This window comes from Euprymna scolopes, chromosome 46, assembly GCF_053919585.1.
Source record: "Euprymna scolopes isolate OS-2025 chromosome 46, ASM5391958v1, whole genome shotgun sequence".
In the NCBI taxonomy this organism is placed as follows: Eukaryota; Metazoa; Mollusca; class Cephalopoda; order Sepiida; family Sepiolidae; genus Euprymna; species Euprymna scolopes.
The window spans coordinates 125,209,078-125,230,390 of record NC_136527.1 but is presented as its reverse complement, the minus strand read 5'-3'; positions in this window follow the sequence as shown (position 1 = coordinate 125,230,390).

Genomic DNA, 21,313 nt, shown 5'->3' with positions numbered 1-21,313 from the left:
TAGTAAATGATTAGCAAATATTTTTTGCGTTTGAGATTACGTATGATGTCATAGTAAATTAGTAGTAAATATTTTGGGGTTTTAAATTACACATGATTTAATAGTAAATTAGAAGCAAATATAATTTGGGTTTGAGATTACACATGATTTAATAGGAAATTACTAGCAAATTCTCTAGGTTTGAGATTGATAGTGAATTAATAGTAAATGATTAGCAAATATTTGTTGCGTTTGAGATTACGTATGATTTCATAGTAAATTAGTAGTAAATATTTTGGGGTTTTAAATTACACATGATTTAATAGTAAATTAGTAGCAAATATAATTTGGGTTTTAGATTACACATGATGTAATAGGAAATTATTAGCAAATTCTTCAGGTTTGAGATTAATAGTGAATTAATAGTAAATGATTAGCAAATATTTTTTGCGTTTGAGATTACGTATGATTTCATAGTAAATTAGTAGTAAATATTTTGGGGTTTTAAATTACACATGATTTAATAGTAAATTAGAAGCAAATATTATTTGGGTTTGAGTTTACACATGATTTAATAGGAAATTACTAGCAAATTCTTTAGGTTTGAGATTAGTAGTGAATTAATAGTAAATGATTAGCAAATATTTTTTGCGTTTGAGATGACGTATGATTTCATAGTAAATTAGTAGTAAATATTTTGGGGTTTTAAATTACACATGCTTTAATAGTAAATTAGAAGCAAATATAAATTGGGTTTGAGATTATACATGATTTAATAGGAAATTACTCGCAAATTCTTTAGGTTTGAGATTAATAGTGAATTACTAGTAAATGATTAGCAAATATTTTTTGCGTTTGAGATTACGTATGATTTCATAGTAAATTAGTAGTAAATATTTTGGGGTTTTAAATTACACATGATTTAATAGTAAATTAGAAGCAAATATAATTTGGGTTTGAGATTACACATGATTTAATAGGAAATTACTAGCAAATTCTTTAGGTTTGAGATTAATAGTGAATTAATAGTAAATGATTAGCAAATATTTTTTGCGTTTGAGATTACGTATGATTTCATAGTAAATTAGTAGTAAATATTTTGGGGTTTTAAATTACACAAGATTTAATAGTAAATTAGTAGCAAATATAATTTGGGTTTGAGATTACACATGATTAAATAGGAAATTACTAGCAAATTCTTTAGGTTTTAGATTAATAGTTAATTAATAGTAAATGATTAGCAAATATTTTTTGCATATGAGATTACGTATGATTTCATAGTAAATTAGTAGTAAATATTTTGGGGTTTTAAATTACACATGATTTAATAGTAAATTAGAAGCAAATATTATTTCGGTTTGAGATTACACATGATTTTATAGGAAATTACTAGCAAATTCTTTAGGTTTGAGATTAATAGTGAATTAATAGTAAATGATTAGCAAATATTTTTTGCGTTTGAGATTACGTATGATTTCATAGTAAATTAGTAGTAAATATTTTGGGGTTTTAAATTACACATGATTTAATAGTAAATAAGTAGCAAATATAATTTGGGTTTGAGATTACACTTGATAAATTAGGAAATTACTAGCAAATTCTTTAGGTTTTAGATTAATAGTTAATTAATAGTAAATGATTAGCAAATATTTTTTGCGTTTGAGATTACGTATGATTTCATAGTAAATTAGTAGTAAATATTTTGGGGTTTTAAATTACACATGATTTAATAGTAAATGAGTAGCAAATATTTGTTTGGGTTGGAGATTACACATGATTAAATAGGAAATTACTAGATAATTCTTTAGATTTGAGATTAATAGTGAATTAATAGTAAATGATTAGCAAATATTTTTTGCGTTTGAGATTACGTATGATTTCATAGTAAATTAGTAGTAAATATTTTGGGGTTTTAAATTACACATGATTTAATAGTAAATTAGAAGCAAATATAATTTTGGTTTGAGATTACACATGATTTAATAGGAAATTACTAGCAAATTCTTTAGGTTTGAGATTAATAGTTAATTAATAGTAAATGATTAGCAAATATTTTTTGCGTTTGAGATTACGTATGATTTCATAGTAAATTAGTAGTAAATATTTTGGGGTTTTAAATTACACATGATTTAATTGTAAATAAGTAGCAAATATAATTTGGGTTTGAGATTACACTTTATTAAATAGGAAATTACTAGCAAATTCTTTAGGTTTGAGATTAATAGTGAATTAATAGTAAATGATAAGCAAATATTTTTTGCGTTTGAGATTACGTATGATTTCATAGTAAATTAGTAGTAAATATTGTGGGGTTTTAAATTACACATGATTTAATAGTAAATTAGAAGCAAATATAATTTTGGTTTGAGATTACACATGATTTAATAGGAAATTACTAGCAAATTCTTTAGGTTTGAGATTAATAGTTAATTAATAGTAAATGATTGGCAAATATTTTTAGCGTTTGTGGATTACGTATGATTTCATAGTAAATTAGTAGTAAATATTTTGGGGTTTTAAATTACACATGATTTAATAGTAAATTAGAAGCAAATATAATTTGGGTTTGAGATTACACATGATTTAATACGAAAATACTAGCAAATTCTTTAGGTTTGAGATTAATAGTGAATTAATAGTAAATGATTAGCAAATATTTTTTGCGTTTGAGATTACGTATGATTTCATAGTAAATTAGTAGTAAATATTTTGGGGTTTTAAATTACACATGATTTAATAGTAAATTAGTAGCAAATATAATTTGGGTTTGAGATTACACATGATTTAATAGGAAATTACTCGCAAATTCTTTAGGTTTGAGATTAATAGTGAATTAATAGTAAATGATTAGCAAATATTTTTTGCGTTTGAGATTACGTATGATTTAATTGTTAATTAGTAGTAAATATTTTGGGGTTTTAAATTACACATGATTTAATAGTAAATTAGAAGCAAATATAATTTGGGTTTGAGATTACACATGATTTAATAGGAAATTACTAGCAAATTCTTTAGGTTTGAGATTAATAGTTAATTAATAGTAAATGATTAGCAAATATTTTTTGCGTTTGAGATTACGTATGATTTCATAGTAAATTAGTAGTAAATATTTTGGGGTTTTAAATTACACATGATTTAATAGTAAATTAGAAGCAAATATAATTTGGGTTTGAGATTACACATGATTTAATACGAAAATACTAGCAAATTCTTTAGGTTTGAGATTAATAGTGAATTAATAGTAAATGATTAGCAAATATTTTTTGCGTTTGAGATTACGTATGATTTCATAGTAAATTAGTAGTAAATATTTTGGGGTTTTAAATTACACAAGATTTAATAGTAAATTAGTAGCAAATATAATTTGGGTTTGAGATTACACATGATTAAATAGGAAATTACTAGCAAATTCTTTAGGTTTTAGATTAATATTTAATTAATAGTAAATGATTAGCAAATATTTTTTGCGTTTGAGATTACGTATGATTTCATAGTAAATTAGTAGTAAATATTTTGGGGTTTTAAATTACACATGATTTAATAGTAAATAAGTAGCAAATATAATTTGGGTTTGAGATTACACTTGATTAAATAGGAAATTACTAGCAAATTCTTTAGGTTTGAGATTAATAGTGAATTAATAGTAAATGATTAGCAAATATTTTTTGCGTTTGAGATTACGTATGATTTCATAGTAAATTAGTAGTAAATATTTTGGGGTTTTAAATTACACATGATTTAATAGTAAATGAGTAGCAAATATTTTTTTGGGTTGGAGATTACACATGATTAAATAGGAAATTACTAGCAAATTCTTTAGGTTTGAGATTAATAGTGAATTAATAGTAAATGATTAGCAAATATTTTTTGCGTTTGAGATTACGTATGATGTCATAGTAAATTAGTAGTAAATATTTTGGGGTTTTAAATTACACATGATTTAATAGTAAATTAGAAGCAAATATAATTTGGGTTTGAGATTACACATGATTTAATAGGAAATTACTAGCAAATTCTCTAGGTTTGAGATTGATAGTGAATTAATAGTAAATGATTAGCAAATATTTGTTGCGTTTGAGATTACGTATGATTTCATAGTAAATTAGTAGTAAATATTTTGGGGTTTTAAATTACACATGATTTAATAGTAAATTAGTAGCAAATATAATTTGGGTTTTAGATTACACATGATGTAATAGGAAATTATTAGCAAATTCTTCAGGTTTGAGATTAATAGTGAATTAATAGTAAATGATTAGCAAATATTTTTTGCGTTTGAGATTACGTATGATTTCATAGTAAATTAGTAGTAAATATTTTGGGGTTTTAAATTACACATGATTTAATAGTAAATTAGAAGCAAATATTATTTGGGTTTGAGTTTACACATGATTTAATAGGAAATTACTAGCAAATTCTTTAGGTTTGAGATTAGTAGTGAATTAATAGTAAATGATTAGCAAATATTTTTTGCGTTTGAGATGACGTATGATTTCATAGTAAATTAGTAGTAAATATTTTGGGGTTTTAAATTACACATGCTTTAATAGTAAATTAGAAGCAAATATAAATTGGGTTTGAGATTATACATGATTTAATAGGAAATTACTCGCAAATTCTTTAGGTTTGAGATTAATAGTGAATTACTAGTAAATGATTAGCAAATATTTTTTGCGTTTGAGATTACGTATGATTTCATAGTAAATTAGTAGTAAATATTTTGGGGTTTTAAATTACACATGATTTAATAGTAAATTAGGAGCAAATATAATTTTGGTTTGAGATTACACATGATTAAATAGGAAAGTACTAGCAAATTCTTTAGGTTTGAGATTAATAGTGAATTAATAGTAAATGATCAGCAAATATTTTTTGCGTTTGAGATTACGTATGATTTCATAGTAAATTAGTAGTAAATATTTTGGGGTTTTAAATTACACGTGATTTAATAGTAAATTAGAAGTAAATATAATTTGGGTTTGAGATTATACATGATTTAATAGGAAATTACTAGCAAATTCTTTAGGTTTGAGATTAATAGTGAATTAATAGTAAATGATTAGCAAATATTTTTTGCGTTTGAGATTACGTATGATTTCATAGTAAATTAGTAGTAAATATTTTGGGGTTTTAAATTACACATGATTTAATAGTAAATTAGAAGCAAATATAATTTGGGTTTAGATTACACATGATTTAATACGAAAATACTAGCAAATTCTTTAGGTTTGAGATTAATAGTGAATTAATAGTAAATGATTAGCAAATATTTTTTGCGTTTGAGATTACGTATGATGTCATAGTAAATTAGTAGTAAATATTTTGGGGTTTTAAATTACACATGATTTAATAGTAAATTAGTAGCAAATATAATTTGGGTTTGAGATTACACATGATTTAATAGGAAATTACTAGCAAATTCTTTAGGTTTGAGATTAATAGTGAATTACTAGTAAATGATTAGCAAATATTTTTTGCGTTTGAGATAACGTATGATTTCATAGTAAATTAGTAGTAAATATTTTGGGGTTTTAAATTACACATGATTTAATAGTAAATTAGTAGCAAATATAATTTGGGTTTGAGATTACACATGATTTAATAGGAAATTACTAGCAAATTCTTTAGGTTTGAGATTAATAGTGAATTACTAGTAAATGATTAGCAAATATTTTTTGCGTTTGAGATTACGTATGATTTCATAGTAAATTAGTAGTAAATATTTTGGGGTTTTAAATTACACATGATTTAATAGTAAATTAGAAGCAAATATTATTTGGGTTTGAGTTTACACATGATTTAATAGGAAATTACTAGCAAATTCTTTAGGTTTGAGATTAGTAGTGAATTAATAGTAAATGATTAGCAAATATTTTTTGCGTTTGAGATGACGTATGATTTCATAGTAAATTAGTAGTAAATATTTTGGGGTTTTAAATTACAAATGATTTAATAGTAAATTAGAAGCAAATATAAATTGGGTTTGAGATTATACATGATTTAATAGGAAATTACTCGCAAATTCTTTAGGTTTGAGATTAATAGTGAATTACTAGTAAATGATTAGCAAATATTTTTTGCGTTTGAGATTACGTATGATTTCATAGTAAATTAGTAGTAAATATTTTGGGGTTTTAAATTACACATGATTTAATAGTAAATTAGGAGCAAATATAATTTTGGTTTGAGATTACACATGATTAAATAGGAAATTACTAGCAAATTCTTTAGGTTTGAGATTAATAGTTAATTAATAGTAAATGATCAGCAAATATTTTTTGCGTTTGAGATTACGTATGATTTCATAGTAAACTAGTAGTAAATATTTTGGGGTTTTAAATTACACATGATTTAATAGTAAATTAGAAGCAAATATAATTTGGGTTTGAGATTACACATGATTTAATAGGAAATTACTAGCAAATTCTTTAGGTTTGAGATTAATAGTGAATTAATAGTAAATGATTAGCAAATATTTTTTGCGTTTGAGATTACGTATGATTTCATAGTAAATTAGTAGTAAATATTTTGGGGTTTTAAATTACACATGATTTAATAGTAAATTAGTAGAAAATACCATTTGGGTTTGAGATTACACATGATTTCATAGGAAATTACTAGCAAATTCTTTACGTTTGAGATTAATAGTGAATTAATAGTAAATGATTAGCAAATATTTTTTGTGTTTGAGATTACGTATGATGTCATAGTAAATTAGTAGTAAATATTTTGGGGTTTTAAATTACACATGATTTAATAGTAAATTAGAAGCAAATATAATTTGGGTTTGAGATTACACATGATTTAATAGGAAATTACTAGCAAATTCTTTAGGTTTGAGATTAATAGTGAATTAATAGTAAATGATTAGCAAATATTTTTTGCGTTTGAGATTACGTATGATTTCATAGTAAATTAGTAGTCAATATTTTGGGGTTTTAAATTACACATGATTTAATAGTACATTAGTAGCAAATATAATTTGGGTTTGATATTACACATGATTAAATAGGAAATTACTAGCGAATTCTTTAGGTTTGAGATTAATAGTTAATACTAAGTAAATGATCAGTAAATATTTTTTGCATTTGAGATTACGTATGATTTCATAGTAAATTAGTAGTAAACATTTTGGGGTTTTAAATTACACAGGATTTAATAGTAAATTAGAAGCAAATATAATTTGGGTTTGAGATTTTACATGATTTAATAGGAAATTACTAGCAAATTCTTTAGGTTTGAGATTAATAGTGAATTACTAGTAAATGATTAGCAAATATTTTTTGCGTTTGAGATTACGTATGATTTCATAGTAAATTAGTAGTAAATATTTTGGGGTTTTAAATTACACATGATTTAATAGTAAATTAGTAGCAAATATAATTTGGGTTTGAGATTACACATGATTAAATAGGAAATTACTAGCAAATTCTTTAGGTTTGAGATTAATAGTGAATTAATAGTAAATGATCAGCAAATATTTTTTGCGTTTGAGATTACGTATGATTTCATAGTAAATTAGTAGTAAATATTTTGGGGTTTTAAATTACACGTGATTTAATAGTAAATTAGAAGTAAATATAATTTGGGTTTGAGATTATACATGATTTAATAGGAAATTACTCGCAAATTCTTTAGGTTTGAGATTAATAGTGAATTAATAGTAAATGATTAGCAAATATTTTTTGCGTTTGAGATTACGTATGATTTCATAGTAAATTAGTAGTAAATATTTTGGTGTTTTAAATTACACATGATTTAATAGTAAATTAGAAGCAAATATAATTTGGGTTTGAGATTACACATGATTTAATCGGAAATTACTAGCAAATTCTTTAGGTTTGAGATTGATAGTGAATTTATAGTAAATGATTAGCAAATATTTTTTGCATTGGAGATTACGTATGATTTCATAGTAAATTAGTAGTAAATATTTTGGGGTTTTAAATTACACATGATTTAATAGTAAATTAGAAGCAAATATAATTTGGGTTTGAGATTACACATGATTTAATAGGAAATTACTAGCAAATTCTTTAGGTTTGAGATTGATAGTGAATTAATAGTAAATGATTAGCAAATATTTTTTGCGTTTGAGATTACGTATGATTTCATAGTAAATTAGTAGTAAATATTTTGGGGTTTTAAATTACACATGATTTAATAGTAAATTAGTAGCAAATATAATTTGGGTTTGAGATTACACATGATTTAATAGAAAATTATTAGCAAATTCTTTGGGTTTGAGATTAATATTAAATTAATAGTAAATGATTAGCAAATATTTTTTGCGTTTGGGATTACGTATGATTTCATAGTAAATTAGTAGTAAATATTTTGGGGTTTTAAATTACACATGATTTAATAGTAAATTAGTAGCAAATATAATTTGGGTTTGAGATTACACATGATTTAATAGGAAATTACTAGCAAATTCTTTAGGTTTGAGATTGATAGTGAATTAATAGTAAATGATTAGCAAATATTTTTTGCGTTTGAGATTACGTATGATTTCATAGTAAATTAGTAGTAAATATTTTGGGGTTTTAAATTACACATGATTTAATAGTAAATTAGTAGCAAATATAATTGTGGTTTGAGATTACACATGATTAAATAGGAAATTACTAGCAAATTCCTTAGGTTTGAGATTAATAGTTAATTAATAGTAAATGATCAGCAAATATTTTTTGCGTTTGAGATTACGTATGATTTCATAGTAAATTAGTAGTAAATATTTTAGGGTTTTAAATTACACGTGATTTAATAGTAAATTAGAAGTAAATATAATTTGGGTTTGAGATTATACATGATTTAATAGGAAATTACTAGCAAATTCTTTAGGTTTGAGATTAATAGTGAATTAATAGTAAATGATTAGCAAATATTTTTTGCGTTTGAGATTACGTATGATTTCATAGTAAATTAGTAGTAAATATTTTGGGGTTTTAAATTACACATGATTTAATAGTAAATTAGAAGCAAATATAATTTGGGTTTAGATTACACATGATTTAATACGAAAATACTAGAAAATTCTTTAGGTTTGAGATTAATAGTGAATTAATAGTAAATGATTAGCAAATATTTTTTGCGTTTGAGATTACGTATGATGTCATAGTAAATTAGTAGTAAATATTTTGGGGTTTTAAATTACACATGATTTAATAGTAAATTAGAAGCAAATATAATTTGGGTTTGAGATTACACATGATTTAATAGGAAATTACTAGCAAATTCTCAAGGTTTGAGATTGATAGTGAATTAATAGTAAATGATTAGCAAATATTTGTTGCGTTTGAGATTACGTATGATTTCATAGTAAATTAGTAGTAAATATTTTGGGGTTTTAAATTACACATGATTTAATAGTAAATTAGTAGCAAATATAATTTGGGTTTTAGATTACACATGATGTAATAGGAAATTATTAGCAAATTCTTCAGGTTTGAGATTAATAGTGAATTAATAGTAAATGATTAGCAAATATTTTTTGCGTTTGAGATTACGTATGATTTCATAGTAAATTAGTAGTAAATATTTGGGGGTTTTAATTTACACATGATTTAATAGTTAATTAGAAGCAAATACAATTTGGGTTTGAGATTATACATGATTTAATAGAAAATTACTAGCAAATTCTTTAGGTTTGAGATTAATAGTGAATTAATAGTAAATGATTAGCACATATTTTTTGCGTTTGAGATTACGTATTATTTCATAGTAAATTAGTAGTAAATATTTTGGGGTTTTAAATTACACATGATTTAATAGTAAATTAGTAGCAAATATAATTTGGGTTTGAGATTACACATGATTTAATAGGAAATTACTAGCAAATTCTTTAGGTTTGAGATTAATAGTGAATTACTAGTAAATGATTAGCAAATATTTTTTGCGTTTGAGATAACGTATGATTTCATAGTAAATTAGTAGTAAATATTTTGGGGTTTTAAATTACACATGATTTAATAGTAAATTAGAAGCAAATATAATTTGGGTTTGAGATTACACATGATTTAATAGGAAATTACTAGCAAATTCTTTAGGTTTGAGATTAATAGTGAATTAATAGTAAATGATTAGCAAATATTTTTTGCGTTTGAGATTACGTATGATTGAATAGTAAATTAGTAGTAAATATTTTGGTGTTTTAAATTACACATGATTTAATAGTAAATTAGAAGCAAATATAATTTGGGTTTGAGATTACACATTATTTAATAGGAAATTACTAGCAAATTCTTTAGGTTTGAGATTGATAGTGAATTAATAGTAAATGATTAGCAAATATTTTTTGCGTTTGAGATTACGTATGATTTCATAGTAAATTAGTAGTAAATATTTTGGGGTTTTAAATTACACATGATTTAATAGTAAATTAGAAGCAAATATTATTTGGGTTTGAGTTTACACATGATTTAATAGGAAATTACTAGCAAATTCTTTAGGTTTGAGATTAGTAGTGAATTAATAGTAAATGATTAGCAAATATTTTTTGCATTTGAGATGACGTATGATTTCATAGTAAATTAGTAGTAAATATTTTGGGGTTTTAAATTACACATGATTTAATAGTAAATTAGAAGCAAATATAAATTTGGTTTGAGATTATACATGATTTAATAGGAAATTACTCGCAAATTCTTTAGGTTTGAGATTAATAGTGAATTACTAGTAAATGATTAGCAAATATTTTTTGCGTTTGAGATTACGTATGATTTCATAGTAAATTAGTAGTAAATATTTTGGGGTTTTAAATTACACATGATTTAATAGTAAATTAGGAGCAAATATAATTTTGGTTTGAGATTACACATGATTAAATAGGAAATTACTAGCAAATTCTTTAGGTTTGAGATTAATAGTTAATTAATAGTAAATGATCAGCAAATATTTTTTGCGTTTGAGATTACGTATGATTTCATAGTAAACTAGTAGTAAATATTTTGGGGTTTTAAATTACACGTGATTTAATAGTAAATTAGAAGTAAATATAATTTGGGTTTGAGATTATACATGATTTAATAGGAAATTATTCGCAAATTCTTTAGGTTTGAGATTAATAGTTAATTAATAGTAAATGATTAGCAAATATTTTTTGCGTTTGAGATTACGTATGATTTCATAGTAAATTAGTAGTAAACATTTTGGGGTTTTAAATTACACATGATTTAATAGTAAATTAGAAGCAAATATAATTTGGGGTTTAGATTACACATGATTTAATAGGAAAATACTAGCAAATTCTTTAGGTTTGAGATTAATAGTGAATTAATAGTAAATGATTAGCAAATATTTTTTGCGTTTGAGATTACGTATGATTTCATAGTAAATTAGTAGTAAATATTTTGGGGTTTTAAATTACACATGATTTTATAGTAAATTAGTAGCAAATATAATTTGGGTTTGAGATTACACATGATTTAATAGGAAATTACTAGCAAATTCTTTAGGTTTGAGATTAATAGTGAATTACTAGTAAATGATTAACAAATATTTTTTGCGTTTGAGATTGCGTATGATTTCATAGTAAATTAGTAGTAAATATTTTGGGGTTGGAAATTACGCATGATTTAATAGTAAATTAGAAGTAAATATAATTTGGGTTTGAGATTATACATGATTTAATAGGAAATTATTCGCAAATTCTTTAGGTTTGAGATTAATAGTGAATTAATAGTAAATGATTAGCAAATATTTGTTGCGTTTGAGATTACGTATGATTTCATAGTAAATTAGTAGTAAACATTTTGGGGTTTTAATTACACATGATTTAATAGTAAATTAGAAGCAAATATAATTTGGGGTTTAGATTACACATGATTTAATAGGAAAATACTAGCAAATTCTTTAGGTTTGAGATTAATAGTGAATTAATAGTAAATGATTAGCAAATATTTTTTGCGTTTGAGATTACGTATGATTTCATAGTAAATTAGTAGTAAATATTTTGGGGTTTTAAATTACACATGATTTAATAGTAAATTAGTAGCAAATATAATTTGGGTTTGAGATTACACATGATTTCATAGGAAATTACTAGCAAATTCTTTAGGTTTGAGATTAATAGTGAATTAATAGTAAATGATTAGCGAATATTTTTGTGTTTGAGATTACGTATGATTTCATAGTAAATTAGTAGTAAATATTTTGGGGTTTTAAATTACACATGATTTAATAGTAAATTAGTAGCAAATATAATTTTTGTTTAAGATTACACATGATTTAATAGGAAATTACTAGCAAATTGTTTAGGTTTGAGATTAATAGTGAATTAATAGTAAATGATTACCAAATATTTTTTGCGTTTGAGATTACGTATGATTTCATAGAAAATTAGTAGTAAATATTTTGGGGTTTTAAATTACACATGATTTAATAGTAAATTAGTAGCAAATATAATTTGGGTTTTAGATTACACATGATTTAATAGGAAATTACTAGCAAATTCTTTAGGTTTGAGATTAATAGTGAATTAATAGTAATCTCAAACGCAAAAAATATTCGCTAATCATTTGATTAGCGAATATTTTTTGCGTTTGAGATTACGTATGATTTAATAGTAAATTAGTAGTAAATATTTTGGGGTTTTAAATTACACATGATTTAATAGTAAATTCGTAGCAAATATAATTTGGGTTTGAGATTACACATGATTTCATAGGAAATTACTAGCAAATTCTTTAGGTTTGAGATTAATAGTGAATTAATAGTAATCTAAAACGCAAAAAATATTCGCTAATCATTTGATTAGCGAATATTTTTTGCGTTTGAGATTACGTATGATTTCATAGTAAATTAGTAGTAAATATTTTGGGGTTTTAAATTACACATGATTTAATAGTAAATTAGTAGCAAATATAATTTGGGTTTGAGATTACACATGATTTCATAGGAAATTACTAGCAAATTCTTTTTTAGGTTTGCTATTAATAGTGAATTAATAGTAAATGATTAGCGAATATTTTTTGTGTTTGAGATTACGTATGATTTCATAGTAAATTAGTAGTACATATTTTGGGATTTTAAATTACACATGATTTAATAGTAAATTAGTAGCAAATATAATTTGTGTTTGAGATTACACATGATTTAATAGGAAATTACTAGCAAATTGTTTAGGTTTGAGATTAATAGTGAATTAATAGTAAATGATTAGCAAATATTTTTTGCGTTTGAGATTACGTATGATTTCATAGTAAATTAGTAGTAAATATTTTGGGGTTTTAAATTACACATGATTTAATAGTAAATTAGTAGCAAATATAATTTGGGTTTGAGATTACACATGATTAAATAGGAAATTACTAGCAAATTCTTTAGGTTTGGGATTAATAGTGAATTAATAGTAAATGATTAGCGAATATTTTTTGCGTTTGAGATTACGTATGATTTCATAGTAAATTCGTAGTAAATATTTTGGGGTTTTAAATTACACAAGATTTAATAGTAAATTAGTAGAAAATCTAATTTGTGTTTTAGATTACACATTACTTAATACGAAAATACTAGCAAATTCTTTAGGTTTGAGATTAATAGTGAATTAATAGTAAATGATTAGCAAATATTTTTTGCGTTTGAGATTACGTATGATTTCATCGTAAATTCGTAGTAAATATTTTTGGGTTATAAATTACACATGATTTAATAGTAAATTAGTAGCAAATCTAATTTGGGTTTGAGATTACACATGATATAATAGGAAATTACTAGCAAATTCTTTAGGTTTGATATTAATAGTGCATTAATAGTGAATGATTAGCAAATATTTTTTGCGTTTGAGATTACGTATGATTTCATAGTAAATTCGTAGTAAATATTTTGGGGTTTTAAATTACACATGATTTTATAGTAAATTAGTAGCAAATCTAATTTGGGTTTGAGATTACACATGATATAATAGGAACATACTAGCAAATTCTTTAGGTTTGAAATTAATAGTGAATTAATTGTAAATGATTAGCAAATATTTTTGCGTTTGAGATTACGTATGATTTCATAGTAAATTCGTAGTAAATATTTTGGGGTTTTAAATTACACATGATTTAATAGTAAATTAGTAGCAAATCTAATATGGGTTTGAGATTACACATGATATAATAGGAAATTACTAGCAAATTCTTTAGGTTTGATATTAATAGTGCATTAATAGTGAATGATTAGCAAATATTTTTTGCGTTTGAGATTACGTATGATTTCATAGTAAATTAGTAGTAAATATTTTGGGGTTTTAAATTACACATGATTAAATAGTACATTAGTAGCAAATATAATTTGGGTTTGAGATTACACATGATTTAATAGGAAAATACTAGCCAATTCTTTAGGTTTGAGATTAATAGTGAATTAATAGTAAATGATTAGCAAATATTTTTTGCGTTTGAGATTACGTATGATTTCATCGTAAATTCGTAGTAAATATTTTGGGGTTTTAAATTACACATGATTTCATAGTAAATTAGAAGCAAATATAATTTGGGTTTGAGATTACACATGATTTAATAGGAACATACAAGCAAATTCTTTAGGTTTGAGATTAATAGTGAATTAATAGTAAATGATTAGAAAATATTTTTTGCGTTTGAGATTACGTATGATTTCATAGTAAATTAGTAGTAAATATTTTGGGCTTTTAAATTACACATGATTTAATAGTAAATTAGGAGCAAATATAATTTGGGTTTGAGATTACACATGATTTAATAGGAAATTACTAGTAAATTCTTTAGGTTTGAGATTAATAGTGAATTAATAGTAAATGATTAGCAAATATTTTTTGCGTTTGAGATTACGTATGATTTCATAGTACATTAGTAGTAAATATTTTGGGGTTTTAAATTACACATGATTTAATAGTAAATTAGTAGCAAATATAATTTGGGTTTGAGATTACACATGATTTAATACGAAAATACTAGCAAATTCTTTAGGTTTGAGATTAATAGAGAATTAATAGTAAATGATTAGCAAATATTTTTTGCGTTTGAGATTACGTATGATTTCATAGTACATTAATAGTAAATATTTTGGGGTTTTAAATTACACATGATTTAATAGTAAATTAGTAGCAAATATAATTTGGGTTTGAGATTACACATGATTTAATAGGAAATTACTCGCAAATTCTTTAGGTTTGAGATTAATAGTGAATTAATAGTAAATGATTAGCAAATATATTTTGCGTTTGAGATTACGTATGATTTCATAGTAAATTAGTAGTAAATATTTTGGGCTTTTAAATTACACATGATTTAGTAAATATAATTTGGGTTTGAGATTACACATGATTTAATAGTAAATTAGTAGTAAATATAATTTGGGTTTGAGATTACACATGATTTAATAGTAAATTATAAGCAAATATAATTTGGGTTTGAGATTACACATGATTTAATACGAAATAACTAGCAAATTCTTTAGGTTTGAGATTAATAGTGAATTAATAGTAAATGATTAGCAAATATATTTTGCGTTTGAGATTACGTATGATTTCCTAGTAAATTAGTAGTAAATATTTTGGGCTTTTAAATTACACATGATTTAATAGTAAATTAGTAGCAAATATAATTTGGGTTTGAGATTACACATGATTTAATAGGAAATTACTCGCAAATTCTTTAGGTTTGAGATTAATAGTGAATTAATAGTAAATGATTAGCAAATATATTTTGCGTTTGAGATTACGTATGATTTCATAGTAAATTAGTAGTAAATATTTTGGGGTTTTAAATTACACATGATTTAATAGTAAATAAGTAGCAAATATAATTTGGGTTTTAAATTACACATGATTTAATAGGAAATTACTAGCAAATTCTTTAGGTTTGAGATTAATAGTGAATTAATAGTAAATGATTAGCAAATATTTTTTGCGTTTGAGATTACGTATGATTTCATAGTACATTAGTAGTAAATATTTTGGGGTTTTAAATTACACATGATTTAATAGTAAATTAGAAGCAAATATAATTTGCGTTTGAGATTACACATGATTAAATAGGAAATTACTAGCAAATTCTTTAGGTTTGAGATTATTAGTGAATTAATAGTAAATGATTAGCAAATATTTTTTTCGTTTGAGATTACGTATTATTTCAAAGTAAATTAGTAGTAAATATTTTGGGGTTTTAAATTACACATGATTTAATAGTAAATTAGTAGTAAATATAATTTGGGTTTGAGATTACACATGATTTAATAGTAAATTAGAAGCAAATATAATTTGGGTTTGAGATTACACATGATTTAATACGAAATAACTAGCAAATTCTTTAGGTTTGAGATTAATAGTGAATTAATAGTAAATGATTAGCAAATATATTTTGTGTTTGAGATTACGTATGATTTCATAGTAAATTAGTAGTAAATATTTTGGGCTTTTAAATTACACATGATTTAATAGTAAATTAGTAGCAAATATAATTTGGGTTTGAGATTACACATGATTTAATAGGAAATTACTCGCAAATTCTTTAGGTTTGAGATTAATAGTGAATTAATAGTAAATGATTAGAAAATATTTTTTGCGTTTGAGATTACGTATGATTTCATAGTAAATTAGTAGTAAATATTTTGGGCTTTTAAATTACACATGATTTAATAGTAAATTAGTAGCAAATATAATTTGGGTTTGAGATTACACATGATATAATAGGAAATTACTAGCAAATTCTTTAGGTTTGAGATTATTAGTGAAGTAATAGTAAATGATTAGCAAATATTTTTTGCGTTTGAGATTACGTATGATTTCATAGTAAATTAGTAGTAAATATTTTGGGGTTTTAAATTACACATGATTTAATAGTAAATTAGAAGCAAATATAATTTGCGTTTGAGATTACACATGATTAAATAGGAAATTACTAGCAAATTCTTTAGGTTTGAGATTATTAGTGAATTAATAGTAAATGATTAGCAAATATTTTTTGCGTTTGAGATTACGTATTATTTCAAATTAAATTAGTAGTAAATATTTGGGGTTTTAAATTACACATGATTTAATAGTACATTAGAAGCAAATATGTTTTGGGTTTGAGATTACACATGATTTAATAGGAAATTACTAGCAAATTCTTTAGGTTTGAGATTGATAGTCAATTAATAGTAAATGATTAGCAAATATTTTTTGCGTTTGAGATTACGTATGATTTCATAGTAAATTAGTAGTAAATATTTTGGGGTTTTAAATTACACATGATTTAATAGTAAATTAGAACCAAATATAATTTGGGTTTTAAATTACACATGATTTAATAGGAAATTACTAGCAAATTCTTTAGGTTTGAGATTGATAGTGAATTAATAGTAAATGATTAGCAAATATTTTTTGCGTTTGAGATTACGTATGATTTCATAGTTAATTAGTAGTAAATATTTTGGGGTTTTAAATTACACATGATTTAATAGTAAATTAGAAGCAAATATAATTTGGGTTTTAGATTACACATTATTTAATACGAAATTACTAGCAAATTCTTTAGGTTTGAGATTAATAGTGAATTAATAGTAAATGATTAGCAAATATTTTTTGCGTTTGAGATTACGTATGATTTCATAGTAAATTCGTAGTAAATATTTTGGGGTTTTAAATTACACATGATTTAATAGTAAATTAGTAGAAAATCTAATTTGTGTTTTAGATTACACATTATTTAATACGAAAATACTAGCAAATTCTTTAGGTTTGAGATTAATAGTGAATTAATAGTAAATGAATTGCAAATATTTTTTGCGTTTGAGATTACGTATGATTTCATCGTAAATTCGTAGTAAATATTTTGGGGTTATAAATTACACATGATTTTATAGTAAATTAGTAGCAAATCTAATTTGGGTTTGAGATTACACATGATATAATAGGAAATTACTAGCAAATTCTTTAGGTTTGATATTAATAGTGCATTAATAGTGAATGATTAGCAAATATTTTTTGCGTTTGAGATTACGTATGATTTCATAGTAAATTAGTAGTAAATATTTTGGGGTTTTAAATTACACATGATTAAATAGTACATTAGTAGCAAATATAATTTGGGTTTGAGATTACACATGATTTAATAGGAAAATACTAGCCAATTCTTTAGGTTTGAGATTAATAGTGAATTAATAGTAAATGATTAGCAAATATTTTTTGCGTTTGAGATTACGTATGATTTCATCGTAAATTCGTAGTAAATATTTTGGGGTTTTAAATTACACATGATTTCATAGTAAATTAGAAGCAAATATAATTTGGGTTTGAGATTACACATGATTTAATAGGAACATACAAGCAAATTCTTTAGGTTTGAGATTAATAGTGAATTAATAGTAAATGATTAGAAAATATTTTTTGCGTTTGAGATTACGTATGATTTCATAGTAAATTAGTAGTAAATATTTTGGGCTTTTAAATTACACATGATTTAATAGTAAATTAGGAGCAAATATAATTTGGGTTTGAGATTACACATGATTTAATAGGAAATTACTAGTAAATTCTTTAGGTTTGAGATTAATAGTGAATTAATAGTAAATGATTAGCAAATATTTTTTGCGTTTGAGATTACGTATGATTTCATAGTACATTAGTAGTAAATATTTTGGGGTTTTAAATTACACATGATTTAATAGTAAATTAGTAGCAAATATAATTTGGGTTTGAGATTACACATGATTTAATACGAAAATACTAGCAAATTCTTTAGGTTTGAGATTAATAGAGAATTAATAGTAAATGATTAGCAAATATTTTTTGCGTTTGAGATTACGTATGATTTCATAGTAAATTAGTAGTAAATATTTTGGGCTTTTAAATTACACAAGATTTAGTAAATATAATTTGGGTTTGAGATTACACATGATTTAATAGTAAATTAGTAGTAAATATAATTTGGGTTTGAGATTACACATGATTTAATAGGAAATTACTCGCAAATTCTTTAGGTTTGAGATTAATAGTGAATTAATAGTAAATGATTAGCAAATATATTTTGCGTTTGAGATTACGTATGATTTCATAGTAAATTAGTAGTAAATATTTTGGGCTTTTAAATTACACATGATTTAGTAAATATAATTTGGGTTTGAGATTACACATGATTTAATAGTAAATTAGTAGTAAATATAATTTGGGTTTGAGATTACACATGATTTAATAGTAAATTATAAGCAAATATAATTTGGGTTTGAGATTACACATGATTTAATACGAAATAACTAGCAAATTCTTTAGGTTTGAGATTAATAGTGAATTAATAGTAAATGATTAGCAAATATATTTTGCGTTTGAGATTACGTATGATTTCATAGTAAATTAGTAGTAAATATTTTGGGCTTTTAAATTACACATGATTTAATAGTAAATTAGTAGCAAATATAATTTGGGTTTGAGATTACACATGATTTAATAGGAAATTACTCGCAAATTCTTTAGGTTTGAGATTAATAGTGAATTAATAGTAAATGATTAGCAAATATATTTTGCGTTTGAGATTACGTATGATTTCATAGTAAATTAGTAGTAAATATTTTGGGCTTTTAAATTACACATGATTTAGTAAATATAATTTGGGTTTGAGATTACACATGATTTAATAGTAAATTAGTAGTAAATATAATTTGGGTTTGAGATTACACATGATTTAATAGTAAATTATAAGCAAATATAATTTGGGTTTGAGATTACACATGATTTAATACGAAATAACTAGCAAATTCTTTAGGTTTGAGATTAATAGTGAATTAATAGTAAATGATTAGCAAATATATTTTGCGTTTGAGATTACGTATGATTTCATAGTAAATTAGTAGTAAATATTTTGGGCTTTTAAATTACACATGATTTAATAGTAAATTAGTAGCAAATATAATTTGGGTTTGAGATTACACATGATTTAATAGGAAATTACTCGCAAATTCTTTAGGTTTGAGATTAATAGTGAATTAATAGTAAATGATTAGCAAATATATTTTGCGTTTGAGATTACGTATGATTTCATAGTAAATTAGTAGTAAATATTTTGGGGTTTTAAATTACACATGATTTAATAGTAAATAAGTAGCAAATATAATTTGGGTTTTAAATTACACATGATTTAATAGGAAATTACTAGCAAATTCTTTAGGTTTGAGATTAATAGTGAATTAATAGTAAATGATTAGCAAATATTTTTTGCGTTTGAGATTACGTATGATTTCATAGTACATTAGTAGTAAATATTTTGGGGTTTTAAATTACACATGATTTAGTAAATATAATTTGGGTTTGAGATTACACATGATTTAATAGTAAATTAGTAGTAAATATAATTTGGGTTTGAGATTACACATGATTTAATAGTAAATTATAAGCAAATATAATTTGGGTTTGAGATTACACATGATTTAATACGAAATAACTAGCAAATTCTTTAGGTTTGAGATTAATAGTGAATTAATAGTAAATGATTAGCAAATATATTTTGCGTTTGAGATTACGTATGATTTCATAGTAAATTAGTAGTAAATATTTTGGGCTTTTAAATTACACATGATTTAGTAAATATAATTTGGGTTTGAGATTACACATGATTTAATAGTAAATTAGTAGTAAATATAATTTGGGTTTGAGATTACACATGATTTAATAGGAAATTACTCGCAAATTCTTTAGGTTTGAGATTAATAGTGAATTAATAGTAAATGATTAGCAAATATATTTTGCGTTTGAGATTACGTATGATTTCATAGTAAATTAGTAGTAAATATTTTGGGCTTTTAAATTACACATAATTTAGTAAATATAATTTGGGTTTGAGATTACACATGATTTAATAGTAAATTAGTAGTAAATATAATTTGGGTTTGAGATTACACATGATTTAATAGTAAATTATAAGCAAATATAATTTGGGTTTGAGATTACACATGATTTAATACGAAATAACTAGCAAATTCTTTAGGTTTGAGATTAATAGTGAATTAATAGTAAATGATTAGCAAATATATTTTGTGTTTGAGATTACGTATGATTTCATAGTAAATTAGTAGTAAATATTTTGGGCTTTTAAATTACACATGATTTAATAGTAAATTAGTAGCAAATATAATTTGGGTTTGAGATTACACATGATTTAATAGGAAATTACTCGCAAATTCTTTAGGTTTGAGATTAATAGTGAATTAATAGTAAATGATTAGAAAATATTTTTTGCGTTTGAGATTACGTATGATTTCATAGTAAATTAGTAGTAAATATTTTGGGCTTTTAAATTACACATGATTTAATAGTAAATTAGTAGCAAATATAATTTGGGTTTGAGATTACACATGATTTAATACGAAAATACTAGCAAATTCTTTAGGTTTGAGA